Source organism: Hippopotamus amphibius, chromosome 8 (genome assembly GCF_030028045.1).
Source record: "Hippopotamus amphibius kiboko isolate mHipAmp2 chromosome 8, mHipAmp2.hap2, whole genome shotgun sequence".
NCBI lineage: Eukaryota > Metazoa > Chordata > Mammalia > Artiodactyla > Hippopotamidae > Hippopotamus > Hippopotamus amphibius.
The window spans coordinates 76,891,589-76,907,520 of NC_080193.1; the positions used below are offsets into that span (position 1 = coordinate 76,891,589).

At 36.2% G+C, this 15,932-nt stretch overlaps 1 protein-coding gene and 1 non-coding gene across 7 annotated transcripts in view; both read right to left on the minus strand.

Annotated features, from left to right (window-relative positions):
- LOC130859023 (DIS3-like exonuclease 2) overlaps window positions 1–15,932 on the minus strand; it is a 386,474-nt gene that overhangs the window by 355,685 nt on the left and 14,857 nt on the right. The gene's annotated exons all lie outside the window — the stretch shown is intronic.
- On the minus strand, window positions 4,968–5,101 carry LOC130859709 (small nucleolar RNA SNORA62/SNORA6 family). The gene has a single exon (XR_009055267.1). It is a non-coding gene; the product is annotated as a small nucleolar RNA SNORA62/SNORA6 family (small nucleolar RNA).

Here is a 15,932-nt window from a genome sequence, read left to right on the forward strand (position 1 = left end):
GGCACCCATTGGTATCAGAATTCAAGCTCAGTTCTAAATAGCAAAAGAAAGTGTTTCACAAAAAAAAAAAAAAGTTTTATTTTCATAATGTGTGAGTGGTCACAATGGAATATCTCTGCCATCAGTAAACTTGGGCAATAATAGGATAAAAGAATATTCTCTCTCCTGAAGTAATTCAGTGCAGTACTTCAGCAGCACTGAAAAAGCTACTCAGAAGATATCGGAAATTGTGACATGTCTTTCATTAACTCCTAGTCCATGCTATCAAATAAAAGTCTGTCTAAGAATTTATCACTTTTCCTCATTACTTTTGGGGAGACTATCTTTTTATTTTGGAAATTAAAATTAATCATAAAGTAGAAAGAATGATGTAATGAATGCATGCTCATCACTCAAATTCAATAATTATCAATTAATACCCAATGTTATTTCATCTACTCCTATACACACACACAGCACTTCACCTCCCACATATACACATACATGTACTAAATTATACTGAAGCACATTGAGAAGACTTTTAATTTCCCTTTTTAAAAACTCTAAATTACAAGTCATAAGTGGTAAAATATTCTACTCAGCAAACAATTCAGTGAAAATTACTATTATCACTTAAGGCCTTTACTTACATAAAGCATAAATTTTATGGAGCAAGGTTATCATACAGATTTAGTCCAAATTTCATGCTGTAATACAGAAGTAACGACTTAATAACAGAGCTGAAAAATAACACATCCGCCAGCTATATGCATAATTTGAATGGTAATCAAAGCCATCATCTATCCAAATACACTAATCTCAAAATTAATAAGACAAAGGGAAAAAGCTGCAAAGCTTATCCACATGGCCAATTTTACCATGGCAATTTGGAAAAATATATGACTTTCAGACTCTATCATCAACTGGACAAAATAACTAAAATACACAAGGATTGAAAGCAGTTTTCCCTAAGTTCATATTAATTAAAATGTCAGTTTCCACGAAAACTATTTTTTTTTCCTACTTTAAATAAGAAATTAATATCAACCTGGCTTCTGTTGGTTCTTTATTTTTTTTTTAATATTACTTATATCTCACTTTCTTCTTGGAAAGATGCTGCTACACCAATGCCTACTCTCAGGGCTGCAGCTAACAGTAAATTCCAAACATCTGGAATTTACTACCTGTAGACTCAGCCCCAAGCAAGGTAAGGCCTCGCTAAGGACCATGTTCCTGCCTACAACACAAGGTCCCCATGGCATCTTGCAGGACACTCCAGAGGAAGATGCAAAGTCACAAACAGTTGTACTATTCCCTCAAAGTCATAGAGAAGAATTCTAACATTTTTCAAGGTACCTAGAGGAATGCTGGACACAAAATTCTAAATAGCAAAATAACTAAGACTAAATTCAGACCACAGATAGAAAGATGAGGAACCTTCAATGACCCTCTAAGCCAATCTGCAGATTTGAGATCTGGTCTGTCAGCTAAGCACCGTGTACAGGGAGACCTGAGAGAGGCCCTACAAAGACAAACTGATGCTAGTCCTCCTTTCTGTAGAGAAATTATACTCCATATTCACACCATTCAACATCATTGAGTTTGAAAGAAGATGACTCTAGGGTTCGCAGGCTTTTCAAAATTCTATATTTCCCAGATAAAAACCTCTACCACCCATAAGGGCATCACCATGGATTTAATAATTATTAACTTCAGGTAGACAGTAGAGAAATAGCACAATCCAAGAAAAACAAATAACCAAAATAAATCCAAAAATATTGGAATGCAACTAAGACAGACCTGTGGCACTTCTTCTCCTTGCTGCTTCAAAAAGAGAACTCAAAACAGCAGCACCGGAGTCGCTGCTTCTCAGGGAGACAAAACAAACCTGAAGTTTATGCGTCCCAGGAAAATAAGCTCGGCCTCCGCTTCCACTCCAGAGCTCCAGTTTCCCAGTGTTGACGCAAGTCTTCCAAGCAGAGGAGCAGAGCATGGGACATCAGCTCCACAGCAAAGTTAAGAACCTTGGGATTACTTTAAAACTTCAGGCTGTAAGAGTTCAACTTGTCATTTATGGGAAGCTACATCACTAAGACCTTGCTACTTCCAGATGCACATAAAATATAAAACCTATATTCATACACAGCCTTTGTTCACATTTCATTAACTCAGGTGTGAGGAAATCCAAAGTTATGATTCCCAAAGCAACTGTAATCTGGGCAAACCTACACACATGTATTTTGTATTACTTCAGATGGTAGTGACCTTAGAAGAAACTTGAAAAGAATAAAGCACATTTTAACCTCTACAATGAATTACAAAGAAAAACTCCCAGACAGATCAGAGATCAGAAAATTGCCTTCCTTCAGCAATAGTGGAGCTCTTTTTTTGAGACAATTAACAAAGACTAGACCAAGCACTGAAGAATATGCTGGAACAATTCTTACCTGGCCTGAGGACAAGGGCCAGAAGACTTAACAGGGTTTCCTCTAAACTCCCACTTCTAATCTGCTAAGACAACCAGCTGTTTGATGTTTAAAACTTCATTTCAAATATTTAATACTTTCAAAAAGTACCTTAAATGTGAATCAGATGCAGCATGGGCTCAATTTTAGCTCCCACTTGAAGCAACAGATGAAACATTTGAAGCTATTACTAAACAGACCATGTATTGCAGAACAAGTCAAATAATACGTGCTTATGTCAGTTAATATAGAAAATGGTTTCCCGGGTTCTTAATTTAAGGTTAAAATGCCAGTTTCTGGAGGGCCGAGTGCTACTAGAATAGGCTAAAAGGTTAATAGAAGACAGCACAACTTAGTGGTTAAGAGGCTTCTGAAGCCAAAATGCCCAGGTTTGAATCCTGTTCTAACACTTAAAAGTTGTGGCTTTAAGCGAGAGAGTAGCACAGACATATATATACTACCAACTGTAAAATAGATAGCCAGTGGGAAGTTGTTGCATAACAAAGGGAGTCCAACTGGAGGATGGAAGATGCCTTAGAGGACTGGGACGGGGAGGGTGGGGGGGACTCGAGGGAGGGTGGGGGGGGAGTCAAGGGAGGGAGGGAATACGGGGATATGTGTATAAAAACAGATGATTGAACTTGGTGTACCCCAAATAAATAAATAAATAAATAAATAAATAAATAAATAAAAGTTGTGGCTTTGGGCAACTTATTTAATGTCTCTGTGCCTCAGTTTCACCATCTAAGAGGCAATAATAAAACCTACCATGCAGAGCTGTCTTGAGTACTACATGAGGTAATATATGCAAAGTTCTCAGAACAGTAGCTGGCAGATAATAAGCACTCAATAAGCATTCACTATTATTAATGTAAGGTCACTGATCTTACCTTGGGCAGCAATTTTTATTTATTTGATAAACCAGTACCAACACAAAAAGATTTAAAAAACTAAAAATAATTTTAATACTATAATGGAACTTTAACCAGTCTCTTTAGCACAACAATAATAAATGATCTTCTCTCCTCTTGCCTCCTTCCTCTACTCCTCTTGTAACTAAACACAAAGTCCAAACTCCTTAGCCAGTCAAGTTGCTTCATAATCTCTTGGCCCATTCTGGCTCACCATCTTGCCTAGTCCTCTAAGAACCTTCTGCTTCAACCAGTTTTCTCACAATCCTCTAAACACACCTTGTACTCACTCAACAAGCATCTGAGAATCTATGGTGCTGAGCAGTGTGCTAACACTATATGCAAAGCTGAAGACACAGTCTCTGCCCTTAAAAGATCACAGAATATATAGTAGAAAAAAAGAGACAGGCAAAAAATAGTTTCAATAGAATATAACTACAGTCACAAAAGAGCAAAGGTAAGGTAGCTGCACGGAGAGGAGTTGATAAATTCTGTTGGTGAAGAAGTCCCCTCGGGGAGGGCTTCACAGAAAAAGGCTGTGAGAAATGTTCAAGGGTAAAGAGGAATGCACCAGGCGGAGAAGAGTCAGAGGGCACACTCTGGAGAGCAAATGGTGAAAAATACGGGCAAAGAAATTCTGGGAATGACTTGCAGCTGGACTGCAGGGGAGCAGACCGAAGCTAGAACCCAGAAAACAGGGATAGGCAAGCAGACTCTTGTACCCAAATCAGAAGCTCTGGGTAAGGCTTTGCCCTGGGACCGCCAAAAAATTCTGAACAGGGGCCTAACATGATCAGATTTGCAATTTAGTGTCATCACTGAAGCTTTAGTTCACAGGCTAACTTAGGAGAGACTGGAGGAAGGGTCCAGGCAGCGGTAGGGATGCAAAAAAGGAAACATGGAAAAGGTAAATGAAGAACAGAATTAGTAGAGGGCATAAGTAGAGGGGCAAATCTAGGAAGACTCAAGAGATTTCTAGCTTGAGTAACTGAATAAATGGGTGAATGGTGACAATACATAGGCAGCGAAAAGAACACAGGACCACAAACGCAAAATCTGAATCTTTATCCTAAGAGTAATGGAAAGCTGGACAGAGACACAACCTAAGAAGAGGTAAAAATCTATATAGACATTTAACCAGAGAAGAAACTAGGAAATGCTGTCAAAGATCCACATGCTCTCCCCAAAATGCACTGGGCTAAGATAGTTTTAGGAACAGGTAATTTCACTGTTATCTAAACTGCTGGTGGGCTGGGGGGCGGGGGGGGGGGAAGGCGGTTAAAAAGAAAACTTCTCGATTTATGCTATAAGACTAAATAATAACCCTGATACCAAATCTGACAAAGAACACATACACACACACCCTCTTTCACACACAGAATTACAAAAGAATTTTTGTTATGAACATAAATGCAAAACCCAAAATAAAAAATTTATCCAACATTAAATTTTTATAATTATATTCCATAAGTGCATAGTATAGAATGTTTATTCTAACATTATGAAATAACATATTCACTATATAGCAAATTCACACAGTGGAACCAAACTGTCATCAGGCTAGAAGCCAAAAGGCACTGACCAAGTCCAACGCCCATTTCATTTTCTTTCTACTTGTGGCAAGGATTACTGTCAAACTCCACTCACTGGGCCAGACACCCTTGCCGCTCATGCAGCACACAATCTGCACCTATGAGTTCATCGGCCAGCCAGCGGCCTCAACTCCAAGCTCTAACAATGGGCAAACAACTCCCATTCTTAGTTAAGATTTCTTAGTAAACTAGGACTAAAAAGAAATCTTTCTAATGTGATAAGATACATTTCTCAAGGAAACAACACCTCTTACATAGTATTCAGGCCAAGAATAATACGTACCTTGAATCTAATCACAAGGAAACATCAGATAAACCAAATGAGGAACATCCTATTAAAAAAAGAAAGAAAAAAAGAAGACTGCCTTCTTCAAATAATACCAGTGTCATAAAAGACAAAAAAGGCTAAAGAGCTGTTCCAGATTAAAGGAGACAAAAGAAACATGACAACTAAATACCATGTGTGATCCTATACCAGATCCTGTCCTAGAGGGGAAAAGATGCTAAAAGAGACATTACTGGATCAACTGACAACTTGTAATAGGATGGCAGATATGATCAAAGTTGTATAAATGTTAAACTAAGTTGATAACTTTTCTTTAGGTGTATAAAAAATATCCTTATTTTTGGAAAATACTGAAGTATTTGGGGGTAATGGTGTATGCAATTTACCCTCAAGAAGCTCAAGAAAACTGTTATTTCATATCTCTGTGTGTGCATAGAGGATGAGAGGGAGGGAGGGCGAGTGAGAACAAAAAGCAAAGGAAATGGAACAAAACGTCAGCAACAGGTGAATCTAAGCAAAGCGTATATGCACTCTAGGGCATTTATCCCAGAGAAATGAAAACCTACATTCACACTAAAACTTGCACGTGAATGTTTACAGCAACTTTATTCATAATAGCCAAAACTTGCAAACAATCCAGATGTCTTTCAACAGATGAATGGTTAAACAAGCTATGGTACATCCATGCCATGGAATACTACTCAGCAGTAAAAAGGAACAAATAATTGACACATGCAACAACCTGGAGAAATCACAAGGGAACTATGTTGAGTGAAAAAAATCAGTCTCAAAGGTATGTACTACATACCTCACTCCATTCTTGAAATGACAAATTAGAGAGACAGAAAGAGTTTAGGGGTTGCCAGGGGTTAGGGAGGAAGAGAGCGAAGGAGATGGCTATGGCCGTGAAAGTGTAGCACAAGAGATCCTTGTGAAGGAACTATTCTGTATCTTGACTCGGGTGGTCAATCTACAGATGTGATAGAACGAAATACACACACACATACACAGAGTACAAGTAAAACTGGTAAAATCGAAATAAGATGGGTGAATTGTGTTGATATCAATTTCCTAGTTGTGATATTACATGATAGCTCTACAAGAGGAAACTGGGTGAAGTGCACACAGGATCTCTCCGTATCATTTCTTACAAATGCATGTGATTCTACAAGTATCTCAAAATAAAGAGCCTAATTTAAAAGTAAAGTTTAAAAAGGAAGAAAGTTAAAACAAAAAATAGCCACAGAAAATAACTTATGGATAATAATAAAGCACTAGAGGCATTCCTAGAACAGGAAAAGGCTGCCAGCTATAATAGTGTCATTCAATACTGTTCTAAAGAAGCTAGTTGTTGCTACATAACAAAAAAAGGTAATATAAATATTAGAAAAGAGACAAAATGATCTATTATAAATGAAATTAGTCTACCTAGAAAACCCAATACAACCAAGTGATAAAGTAATGAAATACGAGTTCAGTAGTGTCCAAATACAACACAGATGGTTGTATTTGGAGGCAACTTATGATACAACTTAGGATTTTTCAACTTTACGATGGTGTGAAAGTGATACACATTCAGTAGAAACTGTTCTTCGAATTTTGAATTTTGATCTCTGATCTCTCCTCGGACTAGCAATATGTGGTAGATACTGTCCTGTGCTGCTGAATACCAGCAGCAAGCGGCAGCTCCCAGTCACCCACACCCTTACAAGGGTGAACAACTGATACACTTACAACCATTCTGGACCCGGACAACCCTTCTGTTCTTCACTTTCAGTACAGTATTCAATAAATTACATAACCTAGTCAACATTTTATTATGGAATAGACTTTGTGTTAGATGATTTTGCCCCACTGCAGGCTAACGTAAGTGTTCTGAACATGTTTTAGGTAGGCGAGGCTATGCTATGATGATCGGTAGGTTAGGTATATTAAACACGTTTTCAACTTAGTTGAGATGTTTACTGAGAAATAACCCCATCATAAGTTGAGGAAGATTTGTACATAAAAGTTAATAGCCTTTTTATTGTATTTCACTAACAATGAGAAATCTTTGTATAAAAAAAGAATTTTGTTCTATTTATACTTATTTTTAAATTATTTACATAAGTCATTTGCAATTATTTTTTAGTATTTAAAAAATTTCCCCAGGAATATAATGACTATGTATCTCTAATAAGCTTCTCCAAAATAACATATTCTCCAGTTCTCCTTCATTGAGTACCACATTTATTCTTCTCTGATTAAAAATAATTACACTTTTTCATAAATCAAGTTGGTTCAATAGTTTAAGAGGTTTTCAATATTTATAGATAACATGACTGTCTATCTAGAAAACCTCAAAGCTTATACTCACAAATTATTAAGATTAATGATTTCAGCAAGAATGTCACAAAGGCTAGATTCAACACCAACAAATAAATTATCAATAACATTCCTATATCCCCACAATAATTAATTTGAAAATATGAAACAAAAAATGATCCATTCTAAGTAATAACCAAAATCACAAAATGTCTGGGAACAAAATTAATAAGACTGATATAAGACCTAATTTAAATTCAAAAAGTATTTTTAAAATTATAAAAGACCTAAACACATAAACGAACCCTGCTCTTGACCAGGAAAAGACTCAATATTATAAAGATGTTGATTGCAAATTAGTCAAAAAATTCAATGTAACCACAATTAAATTCCAATCGCAACTTTTTTATAGAAACTAAGAAGCTCATCTTAGAAACCAAATGGGGGGCTTCCCTGGTGGCACAGTGGTTAAGAATCTGCCTGCCAATGCAGGGGACATGGGCCCTGGGCTGGGAAGCAGCTAAGCCTGTGCACCACAACTACTGAGCTTGTGCTCTAGAGCCCAAGAGCCACAACCACTGAGCCCACATGCTGCAACTGCTGAAGCCCACATGCCTAGAGCCCGTGCTCCTTAACAAGAGAAACCAACTGCAATGAGAAGCATGCACACCACTTCAAAAAGCAGCCCCCGCTTGCCACAACTAGCGAAAGCCTGCAGGCAGCAACGAAGACCCAACCCAGCCAATAAATAAATAAGTAAATAAATAAATAAAATTCCTCCATTCAAGTGACGCCTTTAAAAAAAAATCAAATGGAACTAAAAAATGGACAAAGGCTGTGAATACACATTTCTCCAAAGAAGATATATTAATGGCCAAGAAGTTCATGAAAAGATGCCCAGCATCATTAGCCATCAAAAAAATGCAAATCAAAACCACAATGAGGGGACTTCCCTGGTGGTCCAGTGGTTAAGACTCCATGCTCCCAACACAGGGGGCCCGGGTTCGATCCCTGGTCAAGGAAATAGATCCCACATGCCACAACTCAGAGCCTGCATGCTGCAATTAAAAGATCCCGCATGCTGCAACGAAGATCCCACACACGGCTATGAAGATCCTGCATGCCGCAAGTAAGACCTGGTGCAGTCAAATAAATAAATTTAAAACAACAACAACAACAACAACAACACACAATGAGGTTTCATTCACACTTAAAAGTATGCCTACCCCAAAACAAAATCCAGAAAATAACAAGTATCGGCAAGGATATGGAGAAACTGGAACCCTCATACATTGCTGGTAGAAACAAAAAATGCTTCAACCACTATGGAAAACAGTCTGGCAATTCCCCAAAAATTTAAACACAGAATTACCATACGACCCAGCAATTCCACTTCTAGGTATATACCCAAAAGAGTTGAAAATAGTTACTCAAACAAATAACTGTATATACATTTTCAAAGCAGCACTATTCACATTAGCCAAAAGGTAGAAACAACTCAAACGTCCAGCAACAGATTAATGGATAAACAAATTGTGGCATACATCTACAACAGAATATTATCCAGCCACAAAAAGAATGAATACATGCTACAACATGGATGAACCTTCAAAAATATTATGCTAAGTGAAAGCAGCCAGACACAAGGTCATGTATGATTCCATGTACTGTATGCGTAATATTCGGAATGGGTGAAATCCATAGAGACAAAACACAGATTGGTGACTGCCAGAAAACAGGGAAAGAGAAGAATAGGAAGCAACTACTTAATGGGTACAGGGTTTTATTTTGGGGTGATGAAAATGTTTTGAACTAGATAGAGGTGATGGTTGTACAATACTGCGAATGTATGAAATGCCACTGTATCCTTTTAAAATGGTTAATTTTATGTTATGTGAATTTCACACCAATAAGAAATAATTTCAAAAATCAAATGGAAGAAAAAAATGTACACAATGGATGAAAAATATTGGCAAAGGAAGAGTAACAAGAAAAGATTTGCTCTCTCAGATTCAAAGACATACTATGAAGTAATGGTACTAAAAGAGAATGATATTTATCGTAGTTGAAATAGGCAAAAACATATTAGAAGAAAACTGAGTCTAAAAATGGATGCTGGGACTTCCTACATGGCACAGTGGTTAAGAATCTGCCTGCCAATGCAGGGGACATGGGTTTGAGCCCTGCTCCTGGAAGATCCCACATGCCACGGAGCAACTAAGCCCATGTGCCACAACTATTGAGCCTGTGCCCTAGAGCCCGTGAGCCACAACTACTGAGCCCATGTGCCGCAACTACTGAAGCCCACACACCTAGAGCCCATGCTCCACAACAAGAGAAGCCACTGCAATGAAGAGCCCACGCACCACAATGAAGAGCAGCCCCCACTTGCCGCAACTAGAGAAAGCCCATGTGCAGCAACAAAGACCCAATAAATAAATAAATTTATTAAAAAAGTAAAAATAAATAAAAATGGACCTTTAGAAAATTCTAGAAAAGGTATTTCAAATTAGTGGGGGAAAGACCACTTAAATGATAATGCAACAACTGGCTATGTGCTTAGAGAAAAGTAAAGTTAGATCCTTAACACTGTACATGAAAACTAAGACTGCAATTGGCTTAAAGTGCTAAGTATTGGAAGTAAAATTATAAACATATTAAAAAAAATACAGGAGAAAATTGCTCAAAATCTAGGGGTAAAGAATGGCTTCTTAGTTAAGACATAAAAAACAGAAACCATAAGGAGACTCAAATTTTAAAAATTAAAAGCTTCTATAAACTAAAAGAAACCATAAAGACAACGCAACAGACTGGAAGAAAATATCCACAACATTTAAGACTTCAAAGATTTACATACAGAATATGTAAAGACCTACAAATCAATATGAAAGAAGCAACCCAAATAAAACAAAAACAAAAAAAACAGGCAAAGATAAGAACAGTCACAAAAAGAAATATTCAAATTTAATTGGTCTGTGTTTGGCCCAGACATGGATATTCTTAAATCTCCTCAGGTGATTCTTCCATGCAGTCAGGGTAAAGCACCACCAAGCCACCTAGTGGGGAATGGGGAGTGTCCAGGCTACCCAAAGTGAAGTATAAGGCGAAAGGCATGAAGAATAAACCACCCCTGCCCACTCAAAAGGGAAGGCCCTGAGAGTGCATTAAATGCTTTAAAGGAGACCGGTTTACTTTTATCCAGTCAGAGAGCATTACCATTTTTTATTTCTACAAGGTAGAAACATATGAATCATAATCTTTATAAGACTAATGAGGAAAATTATTAAGAAATAAATTTACACTAAGTGAAAGCAGCCCAGGATTAAATACTTGCAAAAATATGACCAAAGCAGACACACATAATGTTATATGGAGAAGCACATCACTGAAATATATCTTCTTTGTTATTTCATTTTATAAATTTCAAAAACATGCAAAATTAAATAGCAGTTTAAGGATACAAACTATATGGTTCAAGTATGAAGAAAACACAAGGTTACCTCTGAAACGGGAAGGAAGAGATGGGATTAGGAATAGGAACATAGAGATCTTCAATTTTTTGTTAAACTGGGTGGTTAAGTACATGGGTATTCACTGTCCTAGTATTCTGTGTACCTCACATATATTTTGCATACATTACTTTGTATCCTCTAGTATTAATAAAAGATCACAATTTTAAAGCAAACAAGACTGTACAGAAATGCATGTAAATATACATATAGTCTTTTAATTCTAAATTTAATCTTTGCCACTGAAAACCTGCTTGGTTCTATTATGTCCTTCTAACTAGTCACCTGTTAGGAGTTAGCAAGTCCTTGATTTTCATCTTCTCTTCTGAAGTTGCATTAACAAGGAAATTCATGGGGGTAGGGAGGGTTTACAGCAAAAGGTATGTGCTCTTAGATTAAACTCACTGCAAACCACTAGCAATCACTTCAGGCAGTTCCAGCAAACAGGGTGCTTGTCAGAACTAAAGAGTAAAAAGGTTTGCAGAAGATATTTAAAAGCACTGCAAGAAGAATGATGTGACTTGAACAGTGAGATATTTTTCCATTAATTTTTTTTTAACCAATTGAAACTCAGTGAAACCCTGGATGAAACCTCAGCTCTCAATTCCTTTGAGACACAAAGATCAGAGCGAGTCCAGCTGAGCACTTGAAGGGTCAGGGCCAATTCTGCATGTGGTGGGTAGCTGTGAGCTCAAGAACAGTGCCACATGTACTCCTCCCTACCAGCCAGAAGTAAAAAAGCCCCAGAGAAATAGGCCTGGGCTCTGCCCACAACACCATCATCTGAGCATTCCTTTCATTAGAACAATACGAGATTACACAATGACCCTTAAGTTGAAGCAGGATTCTGGATGCCTGAGAGAGTGGGATACTCTTAGGGTATGGTAAGCTGACTGCTGAGACAATCAATAAATAAATTAGAATAAAGTATGCTGACTTGTTTGGAAGGAATTTTATGAACACAAGATTTAAGATTTCTTATACAATAAACAATGCAATCATAAGTACTAATAAAGTAGAACTAAGGGTGCTTTAGTTTAAAAAAATGTTATTAATCCTCCAATAAACCTATAAATGAATTATGTGCAAGACTGTACTAAGGAAAGAAGGGAAATTTTAAAAGACTCCATCCCTGTGTCAGAAGCATGCAGCAATTGAAAAGACAAGATATATAAAGAAGTTGTGTTAAAGCCAGACATTAAAAATACTCCACAATTCAGTCTAACCTCCCTAGTCAACTGCTTTCCACACTCATATCCAATTCAGCTAAACACACGCCTCACTCTTTCAAACCCCACATACTGCAATACACTCTTCTCAAATGCTTCACCCTCCTTAGAGTATCATACAAAATCTCACTTGTCCTTCAAGGCTCATCCCAAATGCTTCCTGCATCCTTGGAAGTCTTTTATAACCTATACACTCCCTTATGATCTTTCATAATCCTTCTCTACTATGGTGCCATCCCTACTCTTACTTCTGTTTTAGTTCTATACTTGACATATCTCTCCTACTGAAGCAGGAGTAATGGAAAGAGCAGAAGTTGTGAAAAACCTAAATTTTAATCTGAGGATTAACTATCTGACTTCGGCCAAACCATACTACCTAGCTTTCGTAAGCCCATATCCAAATATACAAAATAGGGAAATTATTATATATCTTGCATTACTTCATTAATAAACAGGAATTCGTATACTGTGTGTGTGTGAGAGAGAGAGAATGAGAGGGGCAGAGAGACAAAGAAAGAAAGAGAATATAGAAATATATAGGAATAATAAAAAAGGACAGGAAAGTAGTAGTTATTAGAACTGTACGTTTAAAAAGAGGAAAAACTGAACAGGTTAACAAAGAGTGAAGATATAAAAAGGATCCAAATCAAATTTGTAGAAATAAAAATGATGATGCCCAAGATGAAAACTACACTGGATGGGATTAACAGCAGATTGCATACTACTGAGGAAAAAATTAGTAAACTTGAAGATAAAGCAATAGGAATCACCCAAAATGAAAAACAGGGAAAAAAAGACAGAAAAAAATGAACAGAGGGCATCAGTGAGCTGTGGGACTTTAAGCAACCTAACATATGTATAATTAAAATCAGCAGGGCAGAGTTAGGGGACTGTGAAAAGTAAAGAAAGAAAAAACATTTGAAGAAATAACAGCTGAAAAATTTCCAAATTTGATGAAAACTATACAACCACAATTTAAGAAGTTCAGAGTTTCACAAGAAACATAAAGCTACACCAAGACACATCATAATCAATCTGGTTAAAACCAGTTTAAAGGGAAAATGTTCAAAGGAGCAGAGAAAAAAAGACACACTAAGTACAAAAACAGAGATGAAGCTGTCAGATTTCTTGTCAGATGCAAGCAAGGTAGAAGACAGTGAATCAAAATCCTTGTAACAATGATTAAAATAACAAATGTCAGTCTAGAGTTCTTTATGCAGCAAACATATCTTTCAAAACAAAGGCAAAATACAAACTTTTTCAGACATGTAAAAGCTGAAATAATCATCACTAGCAAACCTGAGTGCCCAGAAACACTAAAGGAAGTCCTTAAAGTAGAAAGAAAATTATAAATAATGCAAATCTAGATCCACAGAAAAGAATGAAGAGCACTAGAAAAAGTAACTTATAGGTAAATATAAAGATTTTATTCTTAAAATTTAAGTCTCTTTAAAAGACAATTATTTATAAATAATAACAACATATACTGGGATTGATCATATATGCAGAAATAAAAAATATGACAAGAGCACAAAGGCCAGGAGGAAAAACTAAAAGATACCTTTAAAAGGTTTTTATATGTGAAGTGGTATAATATCCTCAAAAGTAGGCTGTGTTTAGTTTAACATGTATATATAAACCCTAAAGTAACCACTAAATAAATAGTTATTAATAAGCCAACAAGGTAGATGGACAATTTTAGAAAAAATAAAATTAATCCAAGGCAAGTGAAACAAAGAATAGATGGGACAAAAAAGAAAAACAGCAAGATGAAAGATTCAAACTTAACTATATCAACAATCACATTAAATGTAAATGGTCTAAATACACCAATTAAAAGATTGTCAGAGAGGATTCCCTAGCAGTCCAGTGGTTAGGACTCCATGCTTCCACTGCAGGGGGCAAGGGTTCAATCCCTGATCAGGGAACTAAGAGCCCACCAGCCACACAGCATGGCCAAAGAAAAGAGAAAAAGAAAAGATTGTCAGACTAGTTAAAAAAGCAACACCCAACAATATGCTGCCTACAGAAACACACTTCAAATAAAAGACACAAATAAATTAAAAGTAAATGTATGGAAAAGATATACCGTGCTAACACCAGCAAAAGGAAAACTAGAATAGCTACATTAATATCAGACAATGTAGGTTTCAAAGCAAAGAACATTACTGTGGCTAAAGACCATTTCATAACATTAAAGGGGTTAATTCACCAAGAGCAAATAACAATTCTAAATGTGTATGTATCTAATACATTTAAGGAAGAAATATGAAGTCTATACAAACTATTCCATAAAATTAAAGGAAAGGGAATACCTCCCAACTCACTGAAGGCTGCCAATACTACTCTGATACCGAAAAGAAAAACAAAGATATTACAAGAAAAAACATCCCAAACCAATATGTCATAACCGTAGATGGAAAATTTTTAATAAAATTTCAAGAAATAAATTCCAACAATACATAAAAATAATAATATATCAGAACCAAGTAGGGTTTATCTAGAGAATGCAAGGTTAGTTATAATATTTGAAAATCAATGTAACTGACCATATTAAAAAACAAAAAATGAAAAAACATACGATCATCTCAGTAGACTCAGAAAAAGCATTTGACTAAATCCAACATTCATTTCTGATTTAAAAAAAAAAAAACTAAACTCTCAGCAAACCAGGAATAGAAGGAAACTTCTTCACTGACAAATATATATATATATATATATATATATATATATATATATACCAAAAGCCTACAGCTATCATCACACTTAACGGTGAAAGACTAAATGCTTTCTTCCTAAGAGCAGGAATAAGACAAACATGTCTACTTCCACCACTTCTATTTTACATTGTACTGGGAATTGAAGCCAGTACAATAAGAAAAAATGAAAAATTAAAAACTAAAAAGGAAGAAGTAAAATTGTATTCACAGATGACATAATCTTTATGTAGCCAATCCAAAGAAATCTATTTTAAAAGCTACTAGAAGAAGTAAGCATAGCCACGTTGACAGAGAAGATCAATATACAACAATCAATCCTATTTCTATACACTAACAACAGTCAAAAATATAAATTTTTAAAAACCATCATTTCATATGACCCAGCAATGCCACTACTAGGCATATACCCAGAGAAAACCATAATTCAAAAAGACACATGCACCCCAATGTTCATTTCAGCACTATTTACAATAGCCAGGTCATGGAAGCAACGTAAATGTCCAATGACAGACAAATGGATAAAGAAGATGTGCTACATATATACAATGGAATATTGCTCAGCTACAAAAAGGAACGAAATTGGGTCATTTATAGAGACATGGATAGACCTAGAGACTGTCATACAGAGTGAAGTAAGACAGAAAAACAGATCTCGGTATATTAACGCATACATGTGGAATCTAGAAAATGGTACAGATCAACTGGTTTGCAAGGCAGAAAGAGAGACACAGATGTGGAGAACAAACATATGGACACCAAGCGGGGAGAGCAGGGGGGTTGGGGTGGGATGAACTGGGAGATTGGGAGTGCCATATATACATTAATATGTATAAAACAGATGACTAATAAGAAAAAAGTATCAAATTGTACACTTTAAATATATGCAGTTTATTGTATGTCAATTATATCGCAATAAAACTTTTAAAAGGAAAGAAAC